At 42.8% G+C, this 21,286-nt stretch overlaps 2 long non-coding RNA genes across 3 annotated transcripts in view; one reads left to right on the top strand and one right to left on the bottom strand.

Moving 5' to 3' along the window:
* Window positions 1-8,919: 8,919 nt before the first annotated feature.
* Window positions 8,920-19,837, bottom strand: Gm38921. Of its 2 annotated transcripts, none has more exons than XR_869571.1 (2): window positions 19,593-19,837; window positions 8,920-9,403 (listed from the first exon to the last, which is right to left on the bottom strand). It is a non-coding gene; the product is annotated as a predicted gene, 38921 (long non-coding RNA). The 2 variants fall into 2 exon arrangements; XR_869570.1 differs by lacking the exon at window positions 19,593-19,837 and adding an exon at window positions 13,402-13,464.
* The window catches only part of Gm31108 (predicted gene, 31108), a 44,718-nt gene continuing 36,366 nt past the window's right edge, over window positions 12,935-21,286 (top strand). The window contains exons 1-5 of the long non-coding RNA NR_153819.1: window positions 12,935-13,095; window positions 13,896-14,350; window positions 17,447-17,750; window positions 19,156-19,251; window positions 19,488-19,607. This is a non-coding gene — a long non-coding RNA (predicted gene, 31108). The remainder of the gene's footprint in view (window positions 13,096-13,895; window positions 14,351-17,446; window positions 17,751-19,155; window positions 19,252-19,487; window positions 19,608-21,286) is intronic.

The following is a 21,286-nucleotide window of genomic DNA, read 5'->3' as shown; positions in this document are numbered from 1 at the left end:
CTGCCGAGCCCTTTCGAACTCTACCGATGAGCTGTGGAGTGCTACCCAGCCCTGTCAGGAGTCAAGGAAGCGTCACCTTTCTAGATCACTAGGGTCGTGGGCTCTGCTTACTTAGGGCTGACGTTCTTACGGGACGCAGAAGGCACGTCCTGAAATAACCCTAAATTTAAGCTGTGAGCTTAGCCTGGCCTCAACCGGCCAAGCTGGATTAATTTGCTCGCCTTGTTCCTGAAGCTGTGTGCACAGAACTACATGCTTGCTTGGTTCAGCAACCCAGTTCCCTTTGACGGTACATAGAAATCACAGTATTTGGGGCAAACTTTACGTAAAGTGAGAGTAAACCGGTGACAGTGGTGTGATGACCTATACCTGTCCTAGTTCTCAGGTGCCTAAGGCAGGATTGCCACGAGTTCCAAACCAGCCGGGCTACATAGTGAGTTCCAGGTTTGCCCGGGATATACTTAGTCATCAGCCGACCGATAATAGACGACTGAAACACTCATTTTAAGGGTCAGATAGTTGACGTTGCTGAGAATTATTCAAAGCCGGTTATATAAGGTAGAGACTCGGAGGGAATTGGAAGGAAAGAAAATTAGATCTGTCATGCTAAATCATAGCGCGTCCTGGGACTCGCACGGCTACATGAAACCTCCTGTATCAGAAAGGCTCTGCTCTTTGCTTGTTAGAGAAATACTGGCAACCGGATCATCTACAAGTTTTTGGTCCGCCCTTGTGCTTTCCTTTTATGACGGAGACAATGGAGGTGACTTTCACCTTGACTTCTGGCCTCCCCGGGGCTGAGTACAAGTGAATAACTTGTGAATGATCAAATGTTGTATTACCCATTAGCACACATTTATGTTCTCATTGTTCTGAATGAGGCTACATACCTTTGTAAGTCACAAATAAGTCTGAGATAATGATAAACTTCCTACACTAAAAAGTGGGAAATCCACTCCTGCATTTTTGCAACATTGTAAATTTATTGACCATTTTCCAGACTTGAGTATGTGTTTTTAAAAACCACTATGTAGCCCAGCAGTGGTGGTGAACGCCTTTAATCCCAGCACTTGGGAGGCAGAGGCAGGCATTTCTGAGTTCGAGGCCAGCCTGGTCTACAAAGTGAGTTCCAGGACAGCCAGGGCTACACAGAGAAACCCTGTCTTGAAAAACTCAAAAAAAAAAAAAAAAAAAAAAAAAAAAAACCACTATAGAATGCCCTACTTTCAGTACCCTGAGCGCACCCACACACATACACGCACACACACACACACACACACACACACACACACGGTAAGGGGAGTATTACAGGACACACTAGATTATGTATTCTATCTAATGAGACTAAAATAACAGAACACACTAATACTTCTACGTTTTGAGTAGTATCTCCTTATTAAATCGTTACATTTTTAAGAATTATATGGAATATAACTAAACAACTAACACCAAATTCAATTTAAATTAAAAATAAAATTTTAAGAAAGCATGCAAAAGGTCAGGCACAGGGTAACCCTGGCACTCGGGAGGCACCACAGATGATCATAAGGAACTCAGGAAATACGAGAGCCTGTTTCTAAACAGACAAACAAACAAACAAACAAACATACTAGTTCTTTTTCCTTTTTAAAAAAATAAGAATCTTTGTAGGCATCCCATGGCCGACCTGAAACTTGCCTTGAACTCACAGAGATCTACCTACCTCTGCCTCCTGCGTGCTGTGATTAAAACAAACCCACCCCCCACTCTCTGTCCCTCCCCCCCTCCGGCCCTCTCAGTCTGAAAAAGAATTCTAACTATGCAGCCCTAACTGGCCTGGAATTTATTAGGTAGACCAAGCTAATATGGAGCTCACAAACCCACCTGCCTCTGCACTCCTAAATGCTGAGATTAAAACCATGTGATGCCGGGCGTGGTGGCGCACGCCTTTAATCCCAGCACTCGGGAGGCAGAGGCAGGCGGATTTCTGAGTTGGAGGCCAGCCTGGTCTACAACGTGAGTTCCAGGACAGCCAGGGCTATACAGAGAAACCCTGTCTCGAAAAACCAAAAAAAAAAAAAAAAAAACCATGTGATAACATGCCAGGAAAAACTCACCGTTAGCATATTCAGAGGAGCATAGCATTTACCAAGAAGACACACAGCAAAGCCAGCATCCATTGAGAACATGTGCAACAACCTAAGTCATTAAGGACTGTAACTTTAAATAACAGTGAGATTCGGCTAAAACTGAGAAGACTAAAACCGCCAAATTCTGGTAGGAGCATGTGACCATCCTGCCTCTGCCTCCCGTCAGACTTGGTCCGTTTTGTGGGTTTTATTATCTGCATGGCCAAGCGAGTTGTCAACGATCAGGGAGTGTGTTCACCTCTTCTGGGTTCATCTTTTGTACTAGAAAGTTGGCCCTAGGAGGAAAAGGTACAGTTTATCTTATCTACTGCCACATTTCCAGGGCTTAAAATAGCAGTGGTGGCATAAATGATGCTAATCAACTGTAAGCCATGCTAGTAAAGACTTGACACTCTGCCAGCCCACTGTAAGTAAGAGCAGCCTCTGTCAGGGATTCCATCATCAAATGTCCACAGATTATGATGGATGCTTTTGATGGCCAGCTCATCTGTTATCCTGGGTCTAGTCTTCTTTCCAGTGGGTCAGTAAAACTGTAGCACCATGTGACAAACACCGAAAGGATGCACGGCAGTTGTCACGACAAACGTTATCAGGAAGCATCCAGTTTGTGCCAGTTGCTTCCCGTGTGTATGGGTCTTCCTTGAAAGCTCACTCACTCTCTCACTTCAAGGACTGATTCCCCAACATAAGACATCCCAGCTCACCTGTAGCACACACACTTCTCTTGTTTATTTTCTTTCCTGATTAGTGGTGACGGTGGTGATGGTGGTGGTGGTGGTGGTAGTGATGGTGATAGTGGTCTCGGGGCAAACTCAGGTGCAGCCCAGGCATCTTGGCCTCATTTCTTACACTGAATTTTTTTTTCCTTTCTTACTTCTTTTTTTGACATTATTTTACAGTTCACAGTTTTATTACGTTGTATTTATTTTTCTGAGGAGAATAGTATCCAAAGCAGAGGACAACTTGTAGAAGTCTGCCCTCTTCTCCTCCCTTGTTGATCCTAGGGATGGAATTCCCTTCATAAAGCCTGGAGTGCATGTGACTGCTGAGCCATATTGCTGGCCCCCATTTCTTTCTTTTACACATGATAAAACATCTTTAAAACTCTGCTCTGTGATAACCACATCGCACTGTTAAGTCATAACAATTATGCCATACATAAATGATGAAGGAGAGTATTTATAACGTGTTATGTAATGAGCATTCTGTGTAAGGGAGCGAACGCATGACCGAGTACAAACCCAGAGGTTCAAGTGATAAATATTTTAATTATAACAGAGTTCGATTTCATTCCCAGAGTAACAACAGAAAGTATCTACTGAAGAAAATATTCTGTGCAATCAAATTATACAAGCATGTCTAACAGCTGGATCATCTACCCAATTGAAAACATGTTTAATTGGTTATTACCCAGCGGACTCTGAATCAGCATACCACAGAGGTGCTCACACGCTTATGTTTGTCGCTGAGCTAGTCTTAGGACTAAGAAGCGAACCAGCCTAGAAAGACAAATGTAGGATCTCTGAGTTCAAGGCACAACCTGTCTACATAGTGAGTTCCAGGACAGCCAGAGCTACATAGTGAGGCCCTGTCTAGAAAGAAGAAAGAAAGAAAGAAAGAAAGAAAGAAAGAAAGAAAGAAAGAAAGAAAGAAAGAAAGAAAGAAAGAAGGAAGGAAGTGACATACACAACCCATTTTGCTTAGCTTTAATGAAAAAGAGAAATTGTAATATTTGTAGGAAAACGAACTGGAAATCATTGTGTTAAACCAAACCAAACAAGTAAGAAAGAGAAAGACATACTCTCTATGCTCGATCCCTCTCTCTCTCTCTCTCTCTCTCTCTCTCTCTCTCTCTCTCTCTCTCTCTCTCTCGTGTGTGTGTGTGTGTGTGTGTGTGTGTGTGTGTGTGTGTGTAAGGAAAGGAAGAAGGAATGGGACTCCTGACAACAAGAGAAACATTGAAGAATCAAAGGGAGGTGAGCCTGATGGACAGTGGGGGAGGGGAATGGAGAGAGTGGGGGAGGGGAACAAGCTAAAACACCATGAAATAACACATGTGCATGAAGATTCTGGAACAATACCCATTTCTTTGTATGCAACCCCCCAAATTTAATTTTAAGGATGAAAAAAAATGCTTAATACCACTCCTATACACCTAACAGAAAATTAAGGTTTGTCAATGTAACATTATCTGAAAACTCAGAATTCAGAACATCTGCAATACCAAGCATTCAGTGTGAAGCAAAAAAAAAAAAAAAAAAAAAAAAACAAAAGGAAAGAAGCCTTAGCTGAACAAGGCTACACCTGCTCTGCTGAACCAGGAGAAGATCGCCCGAGGCAGCTGGCTGCCTACAGTCTGCACGCCCAACCCTGAGGCAGACCCTGTGAATGACTTCTGGGCGCACAGTCATAGATTATACTGCTGCGCTGTGGGGCAGGGCTGACGGTGCAGGTCCTGTCTTGCCTCTTGCGTTCCCGGCCTCGAGGATAAATCTAATTCTATCAGATCGCCCTCTAAGAGCAGAGAGCCTACGGTTTTCCACTATCCCCTCCATGACCCTAAGCAGTGTCTGTGCGTTACAACTGGGGATGTGACGGAACAGAGACGAGTAAACTGTCCCCAACTATATTATATAAAATCCACAGGAGGCTACGTGAGTTGATATCTGTCTGCAGTTCCAGCACTTGGGAAGCGGCAGCAGGAGAAAGCTTTGGCCACATTAGACCGTGTCTCAACAACCAAACCAAATTAAGTAATAACAAATTAAGTATACGGGGGCTGGGATATAAGGGGTAAACTTTCTGGTTTTGTGCTTCAGATTTATTCATTTTTAGTTTATATGTATATGTATAGGCATTTTACATGTACGTATGTATCCATGTGTGTGCCTGGTACCCACGAAAGTGAGAAGTAGGGTGTGGGATCTGGAACTGAAGTTACAGTTGGTTCTGAGCTGCCGTCTGGATGCTGAGAACCGATAGGTCCCCGGAAAGAGCAGCAAATGCTCTAACCGCTGAGCTCTCTCTCCAACACCTTGTTCTGTGTAGGAACTAAAGCTGGGGCTCTTCACACGCTAGGATCATGCTTTGTACATGCTGGGTGCCACGGACCACTCCAGTCGGGTATGGGGGTGCCTGGAATGAGGGGTCCTCGAAGGTAAGTTGGTAAGGATTCGGCGGTGACAAACAGAAACAAACACAGAGGCAGTCTGAACCTGAGTGTATTCTGCAGCTCTCAAGCAGGGGACTTTATACATTAAAAAAACCAAACATTAGCCGGGCGTGGTGGCGCACGCCTTTAATCCCAGCACTCGGGAGGCAGAGGCAGGCGGATTTCTGAGTTCGAGGCCAGCCTGGTCTACAAAGTGAGCTCCAGGACAGCCAGGGCTATACAGAGAAACCCTGTCTCGAAAAAACAAAATAAACAAACAAACAAACAAACCAAACATTACATCTCTTAGAAACTATATCCAGTGAAACAATCACAAACACCAACAAAAATCATTTGGCACAGTAAAGCACAAAAGTCATCCAAGCATTACAACTCTGAAACTATGTGTTCAGTGAATCACAAGCAGAACAGGCAACATCATTATAAACCATCAAAATATAACAATTCTAAAAGGATGTATCAAGTGGGAGCTGTCGTCCAAGGTTAGTAGCATATTTCCAGGAGCAGGTTAATAAATCTTTAACGGCCAGTGCTCTTAGCTGAACTAACTCTCTAACCCCATGGTCAATTATTATTTAACATCTAGTGCCTGGTTTGTTTGTTTGTTTTATAAATCTTCAATATGTAAATTTAAACTATTTTAATTCTGTCTAATTAAGGCTTTCTTTGCCATATACCAAAATCCACCTCCAATGACACATATGTAACCATATGAAATTATATTGTTGGGAAAATTTTTATCTATCATAATAGTTTTGTAAATGATTTAAAAAGTAAAGAAGCGTTGGTTTCCCTGGGGATAAGGTCAGGTTAGTGACCCCATCTCTAGGAATGGTTTCTTACCCATTATTCTCTCTTAAAATCTTGGCCTAGTCTACTAGGAACATGTAAATAAGAAAAGGAATAAGAGAAAACAAAACAGATAGATTGCCATGAGAACTACCGCTCAATATTTTTTCTCCGGCAAAAAGTTCCACAACCGGTTCCAGAGGGCCTCCCCCTTTTTGAGGTCAATCGCCTCAGTCTGTGGAGCTTGTCTCACAGATCCTATTGGAGGTGGTGTGGCATCTGGGATCATGCTTTGCACATGCTAGGATCATACTTCAGACATGTTAGAATAGTGCTTTGTGCATGCTAGGATCATGCTTTACTACTGAGTTACAAAACAATGCTGGGGGGGAAAAAACTTAGAAATATCTTGTATTTTTTTCCCTCTCTTCTCTTTTCCTTCTCTTAACCAGCACATCCCACACAGACTAGGCAAGTGCTCTACTGCTGAACTACATCGCCAGCCCTAAGGTAATTACAGGAATAATGAAAAGAGGGCGGGGCCATCTTATCAAATTGAGAAGTCACGAACGGTAAGGCCGCACAGTCCCAGTACATACAGGTATTTCATCGGTACAATGGTAATGTTTTTGTTGGTCTTTTGTTGGTTGGCTTGAGACTGACTCTGTGACCCCAAGCTGACTTCCAACTCAACTCCTCCTTTCTCAGCCTCCTAATAACTGGGCTAATAGACATCTCTATACTTGACTTAATGAAGATAATACTTGTCTTCATATTAATTAAATTAAAATTATCAGGGAAATATATATCATGGAAAGGTTGTGTGTTATTCAAGAACAGTGTTGTAAATTGTTTTCCAGAGAGTTCAGTAAATTCAGTTTGGCAGTTCTTATTGTTGCCATTTAAATGACAGATATGATCTTGTCATGGATGACACAGACCCTGTAACCCCAGAACTTGACATCAGGAGTTTGTAAGCATTCTCAACAACATCGTGAACTCAAGGTTGGGTTATGGAAGACCAGAGCTCAGGGGGAAAAAAATGTAAAAATTAAAAACCAATAAACAACAACAACAAAAAATAGTGATTAGAAGTTCAAAAAAAAAAAGTGGATCAATTTCCATCTTAGTTGTGCATACAACCATAGCAAATATATCACTTCAAACCCAACAATACAAGGCGCTATTTATATACCTACCTGATTCTTCAAAACAAGGATTTGGATAACATTTTGATATTTTGAAAAAAAAAATGATTTCAGAGAAACTGTGTGTGTGTGCACCTGTTACTGGGGTGAATGGGTGCTACCTGTATGCCCACGAAGATGCTAAGCACACAAATAGGGGTGCCGTCTCGAGCCCCAGACCCTGCTCCGCCTTGATCCGGAAGCAGCTGCTTTGCCCTCTGGCTCTTTGAACATTGTACTGCAATAGAACTGAGCAAACTTCCGCTGTTTCTCACGTTCCTGGTCAGCAGAACAATAACAAGAAGGAGTTAAAACTTCCAGCACAAGACGGTGGTCCTCATTCAGATAATAGGATATGTGCTTGGTTTCTATGTTGAAAGATCCTGTTTAGCATCAAAACATACCCACGCACACACTCATATATACTTACACAAGTGGTTGGTTGTCAGAGTGTAGAATAATGGTCAGGCTAAATAACAGGTTTGGGGTTGATTTGGGGTTTGCGGTTTTGTTGTTGTTTTGAGACAAAGTCTTGCTATGTGGTCCTGGCTGGCCGGGCACCTTCACAGTAACCCAGACTGCTCTGAAATTCATACTCTGCCTTAGCCCAGAGTACTGGGATTATGGGTTTGAGCCACCACACTTGGCTCTCACATTTGTTTGCTTCTAGACAAGGTCTCATTTATCTCACATGGACATCAAAGTTGGTGTTATGTAGTCGGGAATTTCTGATCCTCCTGCCTCTACTTCCTGGGGACTGGAATTACAGGAGTAAACTGTCACAGGTGGTTTATATGGTGCTAAAAATTGAACCCTGGTTTTCGGCCATACTAGAAAAGCAGCCTCCAACTGAGCCACACACCCAGCTCCCCACGCGTGTTTTCAGAACTTACTAAGCTCTGTCTTCTGCCAAATACTTTATGGTGGCTAGCTTCAGTATTTCGCTGTTACTACTATGTAGCAGGCAGTAGTAATGATATATTTCACTCGGCCCAGTGGGATCATCGCAATGTCTAAGCCTTAGGTCGGGAAAGGGAGTCCAAGGCCAGACCTAAGGTCTAGCTTCTACAGGATACTATCGGAGTAGATGACACCCCAAGCAGAAAGGCAGTATCAAGGGCCTACTTTTTCTGGCCCTTTGTAATGCACTAAATCCACTCAGGTTACTCTTCTTTTCCTCCCATTGTACTTTAAAGCCACCAGTAACACGACCCAAAAGAGTACAATAGCGAAGAGTGAGAAGTGGCAAGGCTGGCGGTTTATCAGAGTGCCTGCAAAGTCACCAGCAACCAGAGTAGATGTGGAAGGATCCTTTGCGGAGTGAAGAGTCCACAGACCCGTGGAAACTCTGGGGATTGCTAAAGAGTTAAGCGAAATCCTGGGACTTCCGTTTTTTAATGACAATGAGCAGAAAGTGGCCCTATTCATTGTAGCCTTGCGGGTATTATTAATTAGAAGACCAAGGGCAGCTCTTGTCCGGATATAATAGATCACTGCGGATGGCACGCAACCCTGGGGGTTTTTAACATATATGTTGTAAGGATGAGTTATTTTACAAAAAACAAACAAACAAATAAAAAACAACCATGGATTTCTACCTATTCCTACAACTCTGGGACAATGCTCAGAAAGACCATACATATTCTTGACCCAAAACTATTTATATTGGAAAGCAATACATAAAAGGTAGACAGTGTTCAGATCATCAGGTGGAAAAAATAAATAACAGGATTCAAGAGATAAGAGGGAGTCATAGACAGGCGGAAAAAGCCAAAAAACAAAGCATCCTAATTTATTGTCAAACAAAGGAAAAAGAATGTGTGTCTCAAGATAAAGAAAAAGTGATTTAGTTTTGAGACATTGACTTTGAATCTCTGCTTGCATGGCACTCGAAGATGCCAGATCTTAGCTCGTAGGGCGATGGAATTGCTAGTGTGGGAGGGCATTCCTAGAAAGCAGCTGTGTTTGTAAAGGTTGAAGGGCCAATCAGAGCCACCGCGCTGTGTGGAGAGGTTGGAATGTTGCAGGTCCAGAGCCTGGTTACGATTTGTCCAGTGATCGGTGATCTTTCCTCTGATAAGTAGCTTTTCCTCATTCTCTTCTGTACCGGATCTAACATCCTGTAACTAACACAAAACAGCATACTGATAAGCAGATTAAAAAAAACCAACTTCAGATTTTTGCAGTTTTGGATAATGTAAAAAGAGCTTACTTTTCTACCAATCGAAGGGCATACTCATATTATCTGATAGCATCCAAGGCCAAAAGCAAAATTTCCCCCTTATCTGATATATCCACCAATGCATTTTTTAAATGCCTTGATTTACGCCTTTCTTTGTTCTGTTACTGTAAAAAACATTTCATGAAGTTGCTGCTCCACTGAAACGTGGTATTTGGGGTTACCTATGTTTCTGGGTCATTGTTGCTCATATGTGGGTACAGAATAAGCCATGCCTTTTGTTCCTTTGAGATGAAAGCTGTTTTTGTTGTTGTTGTTGCTGTTGACACAGGCCTGGGCCACAATGTTTAGTCTGAATTTTACAATGCTCTTTATATCCTAAGTAGATCACAAAATCGGTAAGTAGTTAAGAAGGGGGTGGGGGGAGCGAGAGGAAGAATTTCTTCCTCTGGCCAAGTGTGGTAACAAAAGCTTTTCATCCTAGCGCTCAGGGGGCAGAGGCAGGGAGATCTTGAGAGTTCAAGGAACACCTGGTTTACAAAACCGGTTTCAGACCAGTCAAGGCTGCACACAAAACAGGAACAAGAAAAAGAGCAACAAAAGACTCCGTGACCGACCAAGCTTTCAAAACTAAAGTGAGTTCCCTGAGCTGAAAGTTGGAGCAAGCAAATGTTTATTCTTCTAAATAATAATAATTAAAAAAAAAGAATCTGCGAGGCCAATCTGGACTACAAAATGAGTTCCAGGACAGTCAGGGCTACACAGAGAAACCCTGTCTCAAAAACAAAACAAAACAAAACAAACAAACAAAAAAAAAAACAAAAAAGGAATCAGGCCGGGCGTGGTGGCGCACGCCTTTAATTCCAGCACTTGGGAGGTAGAGGCAGGCGGATTTCTGAGTTCGAGGCCAGCCTGGTCTACAGAGTGAGTTCCAGGACAGCCAGGACTACACAGAGAAACTCTGTCTCAAAAAAACAAAAACAAAAAACAAACAAACAAACAAACAAACAAAAAGAATCAAAAAGATTAAAAAAAACACAGTTATAATCTTAGAAAATTGCTAGTGTGGGGCTGGGAACACAGCTGAGTTGATAGAGTGTCTGGGGAGCATGAAGTCTTGGGCTCATCTATAGCACCATATAAGCCAGGTATGACAGGTATGACAGCTCACACTTGACATCCTTGCACACAGGAGCTGGAGACAGGAGGGTCAGAAGTTCAAGGTCATTCTCCTGGTCATGCTCCATCACGTCCTGTCTCAAGTAGAAAACTGCTGGTGTGAAAGGAATACAAGCAAATGGAGTATTGCTAAGCTGGACATTAGCTTGCTGGTATTTTTGTATCATTATTATTTTAAGTGTGATAGGGTTTTTGTTGTTGTTGTTTTTGTTTGTTTGTTTGTTTGTTTAATGTTTCATTTGCTTGTGGGGAGATGTTGCCAATTCGTTTTTTTGTTTGTTTTCCTTTAGTCAGGCTAAGGGTTTGTCTTTTCGGGTCATTGCTTTATTTCTAAATTTCTTCTTCTTTTTAAAAATTTTAGTGTGTGTAGTTCATGTGTGTGTGTGTGTGTGTGTGTGTGTGTGTGTGTGTGTGTGTGTGTGTGTGTGTGTGTGTAAGATATGTGTGAGTATAAGATATGTGTGAGTGTGATTGTGCATGCTTGTGTGGAAGTCAAAGGACACCTTTCAGGAGTCAGTTCTCTGCTTCTACTGTGGGTTCCCAGAAATTGAACTCAGATGCTAGGACCAGAACTCGGGTCCTGTGGAAGAGCAGTGCGTGCTGAGCCCTCCCTCCGGCCTGCTTCCTTACAGCTGCTCCGACCACTCTTCTTTATCCTTCCTTCTCACTCTGACCTCCCTCCCTTCCTTTTCTAGTTTCTGTAAGGGTAACATTAGCTTGCTAACTCAACCCCTAGCACGGACAAGAACCTGTTTAGACATCTGAGATCTTTTCTGTTTGATTGACACAAGCACTGAGACCATGCACCCATCTGCTGTGTCCTATACGGTTCAGTAGATTGTGTTTCCGTGTTTTATTACACTTTTGAATTCTTCTCTGGCTGTTTGTTCCTTCATGTGTTAATTCTCAAACGTTTGTGTATATTTGAGAGTCCTCCTGTTGCCAGCTGCGGTGAAGAGGGGGCTACCTGACACCGTTTCGGTCCTTTGAAAATTGTGAAGCCTTCTTTGCCACAGAGTATAAGAACTCTCTTGAAGGACATTCTCCGTGTGCACCGAAGAAAGCAAGCCTATCCCTGTCGGGACGCTGCGCATGTCTGTTAGGTTCCTTTGGCTGAAAGCGAAGCTCCTTAAGCCTTTTCTAGTCACCGCTCCTTTTTCCTTGAGAAATGTTGATTCCGGGTTTGTAGAACGCACTGTGTACCCTTGACTTTCTGAAACTCCAGCAATCACCTCCCCAGTGCTGGCATCTGGCCCAGTTTCTCTTAACTACTTTGCAAGTGAACATGAGTATTATTGACTACATGCACACCATGGCTCGAGCCCCCTGTCCCCAGCTGGGATGTTCTGTGGTGTTCTGAATCAGACTGGAGATCATCGGCTCAGCAAGGGCATAAAGGGGAGCCACATTACGACCATTTGCATGCCTGGCTCCTTCGCTCCTAAATTAAACAGACCCTGTGACTCCCTTCACAGTGTCTCCATAACACAGTCCCTACTCAATACATGATTGCTACCAAGTTGTTTTTCCATCAATAAAAAGAAAATACTGTTTGTACTACCTAGTACATGTTTTAACTTTAAACAATGGGGTCAGCTGAATATAGCTCCTATCTGGAGTTGTAACTATGTAAAAGATTGTTTGAGCCTAGGATTCAAGGCTAGCTTGGGCAACAGAGGGAGGTCCCACTCCAGAATCTAAACAGTAGCATAGCCTAATGAAACCTATATCTTTGATACATTTATGTATTTACCTATTTAGTGTGTGTAGATTTTATTTAGTTATTCATTTACTCTGTGTGTGTGTGTGTGTGTGTGTGTGTGTGTGTGTGTGTGTGTGTGTGCAGTGTGTGTGCATGCATGTGGCAATCAGAGGACAACCTATAGGAGTCAAGTTCCACCTTCTGCCATGTGGGTCCTGGAGAATGCACTCAGGTCACCGGGTTTAGTGTCTCTGTTCTCTGGACCATCTGACAGCCCACAACGTAATGTCTGACGCAGCCTGACTAACCCATAAACGCATCTTACTTTTATATTTGTGCTCTGGATTGACTCCTGGACTTTATGTGCTAAGTACACAGCCTGTCCTGAGCCACACCTTAGGTCCTGAGCAGTCTTTAATGAATAATGTTATAGGGTTATAAACAGGTTGCCTCTTGCTACACAGTGTGAAATGTTTATTCTGAGTGCACTCAGGAGAGATGCCATTGAGAGCTTGGCTGCCAGAGACAGATGATGAAATCTTAATGACTTCCGGAAAATTGGGGAAGGATCTGTGGGCAGCACCTGGGGACAGATCCGTGGGCAGCACCATCAGATTCTCCTCCTGCTCACCAAGAACTTGTGGTACTTTGCTGCCAAGATCTCTGGCCTGGAGGGAAGGAGCCTACTCCTTCTCAGTCTCTGGAGCGTCAAGCTCTCTAACATCCCGTGGGGGAGGCGCACTCGTGAGGGCAGAGAAGTAGGTCAAACTTGGCTGAATTTTAAATAACTCCATATGATTGGAAATCCATGGGATTTACCCAAGATGTTCTTAAAAAGTGGCCCATGGGGACTAGGCAGAACAGAATCTGAGTTAGGAAAAGACATTTTCTGTCTCTATACCATTGAGCAAAGTCTGCTTATGGAACCACTTATGTGTGCTTTTCTGGCAAAACTACTCTGAACCCTTCAATTTTATTTTTTATTATGATTATTACTATTATTATCATTATCATTGTTAGTTTACAGTTTACAGGCTCAATAGCTACAGACTAATGCTACTCACCATCTAAGGCATCCAGCTAGGCCTGGAGTAGAGGTCTGGGTTCCCAGCTGTTTGAGGGATCAGAGAGGCAGGATGAAAAGACCAAACCCAGTCTGACTGGCACGGTTGGTTCAAGGCCAGATGGTGCCAATTAGTGAGGCTCACAAAGAGGCCTGCTTGTTGGAGGGCAGTGGTCAAGCACTAGCTTAACGACTAAGAAGCCCTGGGTTCAATTCTCACTATTGTTAAAAAAAAAAAAGTAAAGAAATAAAATACAAAAATGAGATACTTAAGTTCAGGCCCTACTGATATGACCAGTGTAATGTTGAATGTGTGTGCCTGTTTGTTGTATGTCTATTGTCTTCTTTAATCACCCTGCCTAACAAGATGCCTGGCACATAGTAGGCATTTAAATATGATGCAGATGGGCTGTGGGTAGAGCTCAGTAGGTATCGAAGCATGTACCTAAAAACAAAGGAGTTTGTAAATTCAAGGCATCGCCTCTTTCTCCTAAGGGAGAAGCAGAAAGTACATACGGACTGGCTAGCGTCCCACTGAAGCCACTGATGTGGATGAAGATACAGGCTGAGTGTGCTGGGAGACCAACCCTTCTGGATAAGATTACAGAGTTACCAGAACTAATAATCAGCTTCATTGTCCACCAAACTGCTCTCACAAACACAGGTATTGTAACTGTGTTACAGTGTTAAAAAGCATCAATACTTCTCTTTAAAGCCCATTCTGTTCCCAGCAGGCTTGGATGCATTCATTGTGGAGGAGTACACTGGAGAACAGTTACAAGTCAACCTTTAGTTCCCAGCGGGGTCATGCTGAGCTGGACCGTGGAACATGACCAGAGGCTGGCCATTCTACACGGTCATTTAACTTCTCCCAGTAACTCATTAACTATTTGTATTCCTGGAGTGACGATCGCGTGCCTGTGCGTAGACTCTCCCAAATGTGTTTGAAGGTGGGTACTCTTTTGCCCTCTCAGGCACCCTGGTGGTAAGCTGCCTTGTATTCGCTGAGATGGTCCCTCCAGTGTTTGTCTTGGCACGCAAACTTTGGACTTCAAATTTGTGCAAAACCTTTCAGCTGAACTTTGTCTCATGATTCATTTCTTATAACAACTTGGCACCCACTCAAACATGCACATGGAAACAGTGGTGTGCTGCTGAATTCTAAACGTCCATTTAAAAGGCAATGAGATTGGCATTAAGGTGGTGGTTGCAGAATGACAAGTTTGTTGACCTGAGCAAAGGGTCTAATGTCTAGATACAATTTTTTCAAAAAACAAAAAAACAAAAAACAGGTGATATTTTCATAAGTTCTTTAACATGAAAACCCCAGCTTGCCAAAACAAAACAAAACAAAACAAAACAAAAAAACAAACAAAAACAACAACAACAAAAAAAACAGATTAAGCCAGGCAGTGGTGGCACAGGCCTTTAATCCTAGCACTTTGGAGGCAGAGGCAGGCGGATTTCTGAGTTTGAGACCAGCCTGGTCTACAGAGTGAGTTCCAGGAAAGCCAGGGCTACACAGAGAAACACTGTCTCGAAAAAGCTAAAATTGTAAACAAACAAACAAACCAGCTTGGCTCAGGCACTTAAGATGGTGGAGACAGGAGGAAATAGGAGTTCAAGGCCCCTGCAGATCCTGCCTCAAAACCAAAACAAAACAAGGACAAGAAGGGGGGTGGGGGGAGCTAACCCACTTGGCAACCATGTAGACATTTGTTTCAGTCTTGTATATCTTTTGTCCAATAGTGTATGAGTTCATCCAGTAAAAAAGAAAATAAAAAGAAAAGTAGCTGTGAATTTAAAGAATACTTAAATTGTACTACAATTAAAGAACTACAGACAGCCCTGCCTGGCCTGTAACGCTGCCTTGAATTCACAGAGCTCTGCCTGACTGTCTGCTGAACTTGTGGGGGCAGGGCGGAGGGTGTTAAAGTATGTCCCACAAACCGTCTTTTTCTTCCCCTTTTTCTTTTTCTTTTTCTTTCTTTTTTTTTTTTTTTTTTTTTTTTTTTTTTTTTTTTTTTTTTTTTGGTTTTTTCGAGACAGGGTTTCTCTGTGTAGCCCTGGCTGTCCTGGAACTCACTTTGTAGAGCAGGCTGGCCTCTAACTCAGAAATCCGCCTGCCTCTACCTCCCGAGTGCTGGGATTAAAGATGTGCGCCACCACGCCCAGCTTTTCTTCCTCTTTCTTATCCTACCTATGAGTGACACCCTTTTCTTATATAACCGTTTCCAACCTTTGCATGACATGTTTGTTTGTTTGTTTGTTTGTTTGTTTTTAAAAGGTTCCCCCTGCTTCTCTTAGTTTTTAGTTAGTTAGTTAGTTAGTTAGTTAGTTAGTTAGTTAGTTAGTTAGTTTGTTTTCAAGACAGGGTTTCTCTGGGCAGCCCTGTCTCTGCCTTCTGAGTGCTGAGGCTGAAGGTGTGCACCACAAACACCTGCCTCCCACCCCCGTTTCTTTTTATATAAAATTAGTGATTGTAATCTACAATAAAAGATCAAGAGAAGTAGTCAGGTATGGTGGCTCCTACTTGCAATCCCAGGACCTGGGAGTCTGAGGTCGGAGATTTGCAGTGAGCTTGAAACCAGCCTGAGCTACACTGTGAGGGCCAAGACAGCCTGGACTCAGCCTTAAGAACAAAGGCAAAAACTTCCCCTCCAAAAATATTAGTTCTGCTTTATTTAGTTCATATCATACTTTTGTGACCACTGTCATTACTTTATAATGTCATTTAAATTATTGAAAAGGAGTAAGACTTCCTTAATGTTGTGGATAAAGATACCTAGAAAGTCTACACTAAGTGTATCTGAATGTTCCAGGAACTATCATAATAAGTTAACCACTAGTACACAATCAACATTAATTTACAACTACTGCAAGAATAACTGTTGCCACCAAAAACCGTGCTGTGGTACATTGTTCTAAGAGATGAAACCTTTTTGGTCAGCCCATCTGAGCAGTATCAAGCAATAGTGTGACTCCATTCCCGTCAGACATTTGCAACATAATACACAAGTATTTTCAGTTGTGTGTGTTCAGACAATGTATAATGCTGCCCTTTCAAACACGGTTATTTCTGAGAGTAAACAGGAGGTATCATGAGAAACCAGCATGTTAGTGAAAGACTGGTGTCACTGTGGGTCTTTACCCGAGAGCTTTCCAGAGCATTTGGTACAGAACAGATTAGATCTTATTTTTTGCATCCCTGAGTTCTCTTTGCATTGTGAGACGTACTCCAGTTATCATTGCCAGGAGAGGGCTTGTTTTTGTTCTCTTTAAAAATTTTCCAAAATAAATATGAAACATTTTTACCAAAAGAAACAGACAGAGAGGACAGCCAAGAAGCAGGAAGGCAGGCTGGCCAAGCTGGCAGGCAGGCAGGCAGGAAGGAAGCAGGAAGAGAGGGCTGGGGAAAACTAGATAATTTATAAAGATTTCTCTCATGGGTAAATGCAATTTAGTTTGACTGTCTCGAGTTTCTTGTGAGAATGGGAAAGTGTATGCAGTGTGTGGCTTGGTAATCATGTCAGAAGTTATCAAAACAATCCCAGGGCAACTCTCCTAGGAAGTTGATGCCCAGTGCTATCCCGGTTGTGGGAGATTGCAACCAGGCAGCCTCTAACTCTTAATTCTCCTGAGAGCAGAGGTTCAAGGTTACGCCACCACTCCAGGGCTCCACGTTGATTAAGGTATGGACGATGAATCTTCTCAAAGATTCCTAGGGGCTCTGTATAAGTTCATACATTCAAGCCAGAATTTTTTTTTTTTTTTGACAGCATAAGACATTTAAACTTTTGACAGTTTAATTCTGTATTTGTGAATTCATCATAGAAAGAGTCTTGCATAAGGAAGTTAGATATAATGTAAATTCAATTATACGAGAGTATTACATCAAGTACAGCACATTTCATTAATTAGAAACTTACATTAGTATCAGAAAGGGTCTTTTCAAAGGATGGGCATGCTTGGGGACAACGGGAAACAGTTTGACAGGAGTATAATTGAACAACAAAATTATTTTGTCTCGTTTTCCCTCAAGACAGGGTTTTTCTGTGTAACCCTGGCTGGCTGTCCTGGAACCTGTTCTGTTGACCAGGCTGGCCTCAGATTTGCAGGGATCCACCTGCCTTCGCTTCCTAAGTGTTGGGCATCAACTGTGTGTGCCACCAATACCTGGTGACAAAATTATTTTTTAAAGACATTTCAAGGCCTATGGATATATATCAGTTGACACAGGAATTTCTTTACTGATGGACCCAGGCTACCTCTGTAATGTTTAAAGACCTCCAAATCAAGTTGGCCTTTCTCTTTCTACTTCCCCTAAAGGGCATGGTGTGCATGTCAGAGGTGAGTAAGCAAAGAGTCACCCTCCTGTGGGGAAGGAAGGGGAGGGGCAGGGGTGATGTAGACAGAGGTTTCTCTCTTGTGGGGGCTTGGGGGGGGGGCACATTCCATCATTTGTTTTGGATGGCTTTGTATTCTGCTGCCCTGAGTAACCTGGAAAACTGGCTGTGTAAATCAGTCTGGCTTCAAACCCACAGCAAGCCTCCTGCCTCTTAGGTACAAGGATTGTAAGTGTGGGCTATCCTGGCACTACTCATTGCTTATCGTGCTTTATGATGTTTATGAACAGGCTAAAAAAATGTGAAATCATTTCTTAACAAATTTCTTCCTTCTTTTTTTTCTTTTCTTTTTCTTTCTTTTTTTATTGGTTTTTCGAGACAGGGTTTCTCTGTATAGCCCTGGCTGTCCTGGAACTCACTTTGTAGACCAGGCTGGCCTCGAACTCAGAAATCCGCCTGCCTCTGCCTCCCGAGTGCTGGGATTAAAGGTGTGCACCACCACACCCAGCTTTTTTTTTTTTTTCCAAGAGTCTCAGGTAGCTCAGGCTGGCCTTGAACTTGCTATGTAGCGAAAGTTGCCTTTGAAGTCTTGATTTGATTTCCATCTCAGTCTCCCAAGTACCATTCCTCAGGCTTTGCAGCCTAGGCTGAGCTTGAACCCATGGGCAACCTACCTTACTCCTCTAAATGCTGTGAGTCTAGGCCTGAGCCATCGTCCCTGCTTACAATTCCAAATCCGACACTGTATATTAAATTCTGAATACTAAAGCTTCATATTCAAGCAGTATTGCCAAACTGGTTTTTTGTTTGTTTGTTTGTTTAAATACATCAAACTATATGTGCTCCCACCTAAAATTTGCAAATATCAGCCTGGTCTACAAAGTGAGTTCCAGGACAGCCAGGGCTATACAGAGACACCCTGTCTTGAAAGAAAAAAAAAACAAAACAAAAAACAAAGCAAAACAAAACAAAACAAATATCTATTATATATAGTTTTACTAACACTGGGTATTTTATTTTATTTTGTCTTTTTTTTTTTTTAATCTGGAACTAAAGCTAAATGAAAAAATGTTTTTGGTAAGCCAGACGTGATGCTCCATGCTTGTGATCTTAGCACTCGTGAGTTAGGCACAGGAAGGTCAGGTGTTCAAGGATAGCCTCAACTAATGTGAGCCAGTCTGGACTACATGAGCCTCTGCCTCAAAGAAACACGATAAACAACAGTGTGGTGGTTTGAATAGGTACGGTTCTCATAAACTCATCTGTTTGAATGCTTGGTCGCAGGAAGTGGCACTAGTGGGAGGTGTGGCCTTGTTGGAGGAAGCATGTCATTGTGTAGACAGTTTTTGAGGTCTCCTATGATCAAGCTATGCCCAGTGTGGCACACAATCTGCTTCTGCTGCCCTCAGATCAAGATGGAGAACTCTCAGCTCCTCTAGCACCACATCTTCCTGCACGCCGCCATGCTTCCTGCCATGATGATAATGGACTGAACCTCGGAAACTGTAAGCCAGCCCCAATTAAAAGTTGTTCTTCCTAAGGGTTGCTGTAGTCATGGTGACTCTTACAGCAATGAAACCCTAACAGCAACAAAATTGTTATGATTTACTTTGTTAAGCTCACTGTGTAGCCGAGGCTGGCCTTGAACTTACAGAGATCTGCCTGCCTCTGCTTCCGTAGTGTTAGGACTGAAGTCATGTCCAACTGTGCCCTGTCCAATAATATATTTTTGTTTTGAAAGAGACAAGAGGAGGCTATGGCTGGAGTACATTGGATGCTCCTGGGTGTGACTATTACTGATCAGCACCTTGGAGACCCCTTGCCACAGAAAAGAGTGATGCCTTACCTCAGGGGGACAAAGGTCAGTGTGCTGCACCGCGGCCTTGGTTCTTGTGCTCCATCCTCCCCAGAAGTTATATTTAGAGGCACGGGCCACTGTGCCCAGCTCCAAAATTTATTTTTAAAAACGGAGAAACACAGTGGTACTAGTTTAACAGAAGTGCTTTGCTAACATGGGAAGGACTAGAAGTTCCCGAGCTAGACAGGCAGGCCAGGAAGTTACCGCAAAGATGAAAAGTTCCTGCTAATGATGATCAGGGCCCTGGCAGCCCCTTGCAGAGCTAACTCCGTAACTTCTGTCCTGGCCACACCCAGGGCTGGGAGGGCTGAGAAGCAGGCAGTTGCTCACGTGGGGTCGGAGAGGAAGGAAGAGAGAAAAGTCAGGGCTCAAGAGACTCAGAATTTCTTCCTTCCGTGTTTTTGATCTAAAAGTTTTGTTCAACGTCTAAACATAATTGACATAACTTGAACCCTGCTGCTTTTTTTTTTGATTAGAAAGGAAATATTAATTGCTGTGCCTTGCACCTCACAGGGGGGTTCCTGGGATGATCTGCACTTCGTTAGCCAGCTACCAACAGCTCAATTAAAAATCAGAATTATAAATATGCAGAATGAGGTCTCAGGTTTAGATCTTTTTAGCCAAAAAATTAAAAAATGAAAAAATGAAAAAGATAGTAAGATGAAACTAGAATACTGAAATGATCTCTAAAACTTGAACAGTCCTTATACTAATGGCTCTATTTTTGCAAATATCTGAATTTTTCATAATGAGATGAAATCTGTTTTTCTTTTTGAAAATTAATGTTTTAATCAGCATACAACGCAGTATGTCTCATTATGACAAATTCATAAGGCTTTACTCTTAGTCACCACCTTTTCCCCATTGTCCCATCCCATTCCTTTCATTGTGGCCCTCTGGTCTCTATCCCCTACCAATTTTTTTTGTTTGTTTGTTTGTTTTCTGTTTTTTTTTTTGTATAGCCCTGGCTGTCCCGGAACTCACTCTGTAGACCAGGCTGGCCTCGAACTCAGAAATCTGCCTGCCTCTGCCTCCCAAGTGCTGGGATTAAAGGCGGGTGCCACCACTGCCTGGCTTTTATTTACCAATTTTTACCTTTCTTTACCCAGTACTTTTTCCTCCCTCAACTCTCTTTTTACCTCTCATGGTCCTCTCTATCTCTCTCTCTTCCTCTCTCTCCCCCCTCCTTCTCTTTCTCTCTATCTCTTCCTCTCTCTCTCTCTTCCTCTCTCCTCTCTCTCTTCCCCCCCCCCTCATCCAAGTTCTTCTCCACAGCCCAGCTTGGCTATATGAAAAGAACTAAGATGCTCATATCCTCCTTAGTAAGTCAAAAACTCTATCTCACATTGAATCTGCTGCTGTAGTTACATACACAACAAAATTAAATGAAAATTATTTTGCTCCATGGCCTGAGATTTGCACACCCCAATCCTGACAGTTTCTTTCATTCCTCTGACTCACTAGGTCACACCATCGTCCTCCCAGCTCATGGCCCTGTGTGGTGTGTGTTTGTGTATGTGTGTTCGTATATGTGTATGTATATATATGTGTTTGTGTGTATGTTTGTATGTGTGTGTACTTGTGTGTTTGTGTGTGTGTGTGTGTCTCTCTCTCTTTCTGTCTCTGTGACAAAGTGCCTGTTTGGGTGTGTATGTTTGCCCAGGTGCTGGCCTGTTCTTCTC

This window comes from Mus musculus, chromosome 6, assembly GCF_000001635.26.
Source record: "Mus musculus strain C57BL/6J chromosome 6, GRCm38.p6 C57BL/6J".
Lineage (NCBI taxonomy): Eukaryota > Metazoa > Chordata > Mammalia > Rodentia > Muridae > Mus > Mus musculus.
The sequence above is the reverse complement of the archived record's forward strand: the minus strand, read 5'-3'. Positions and strand labels throughout refer to the sequence as shown.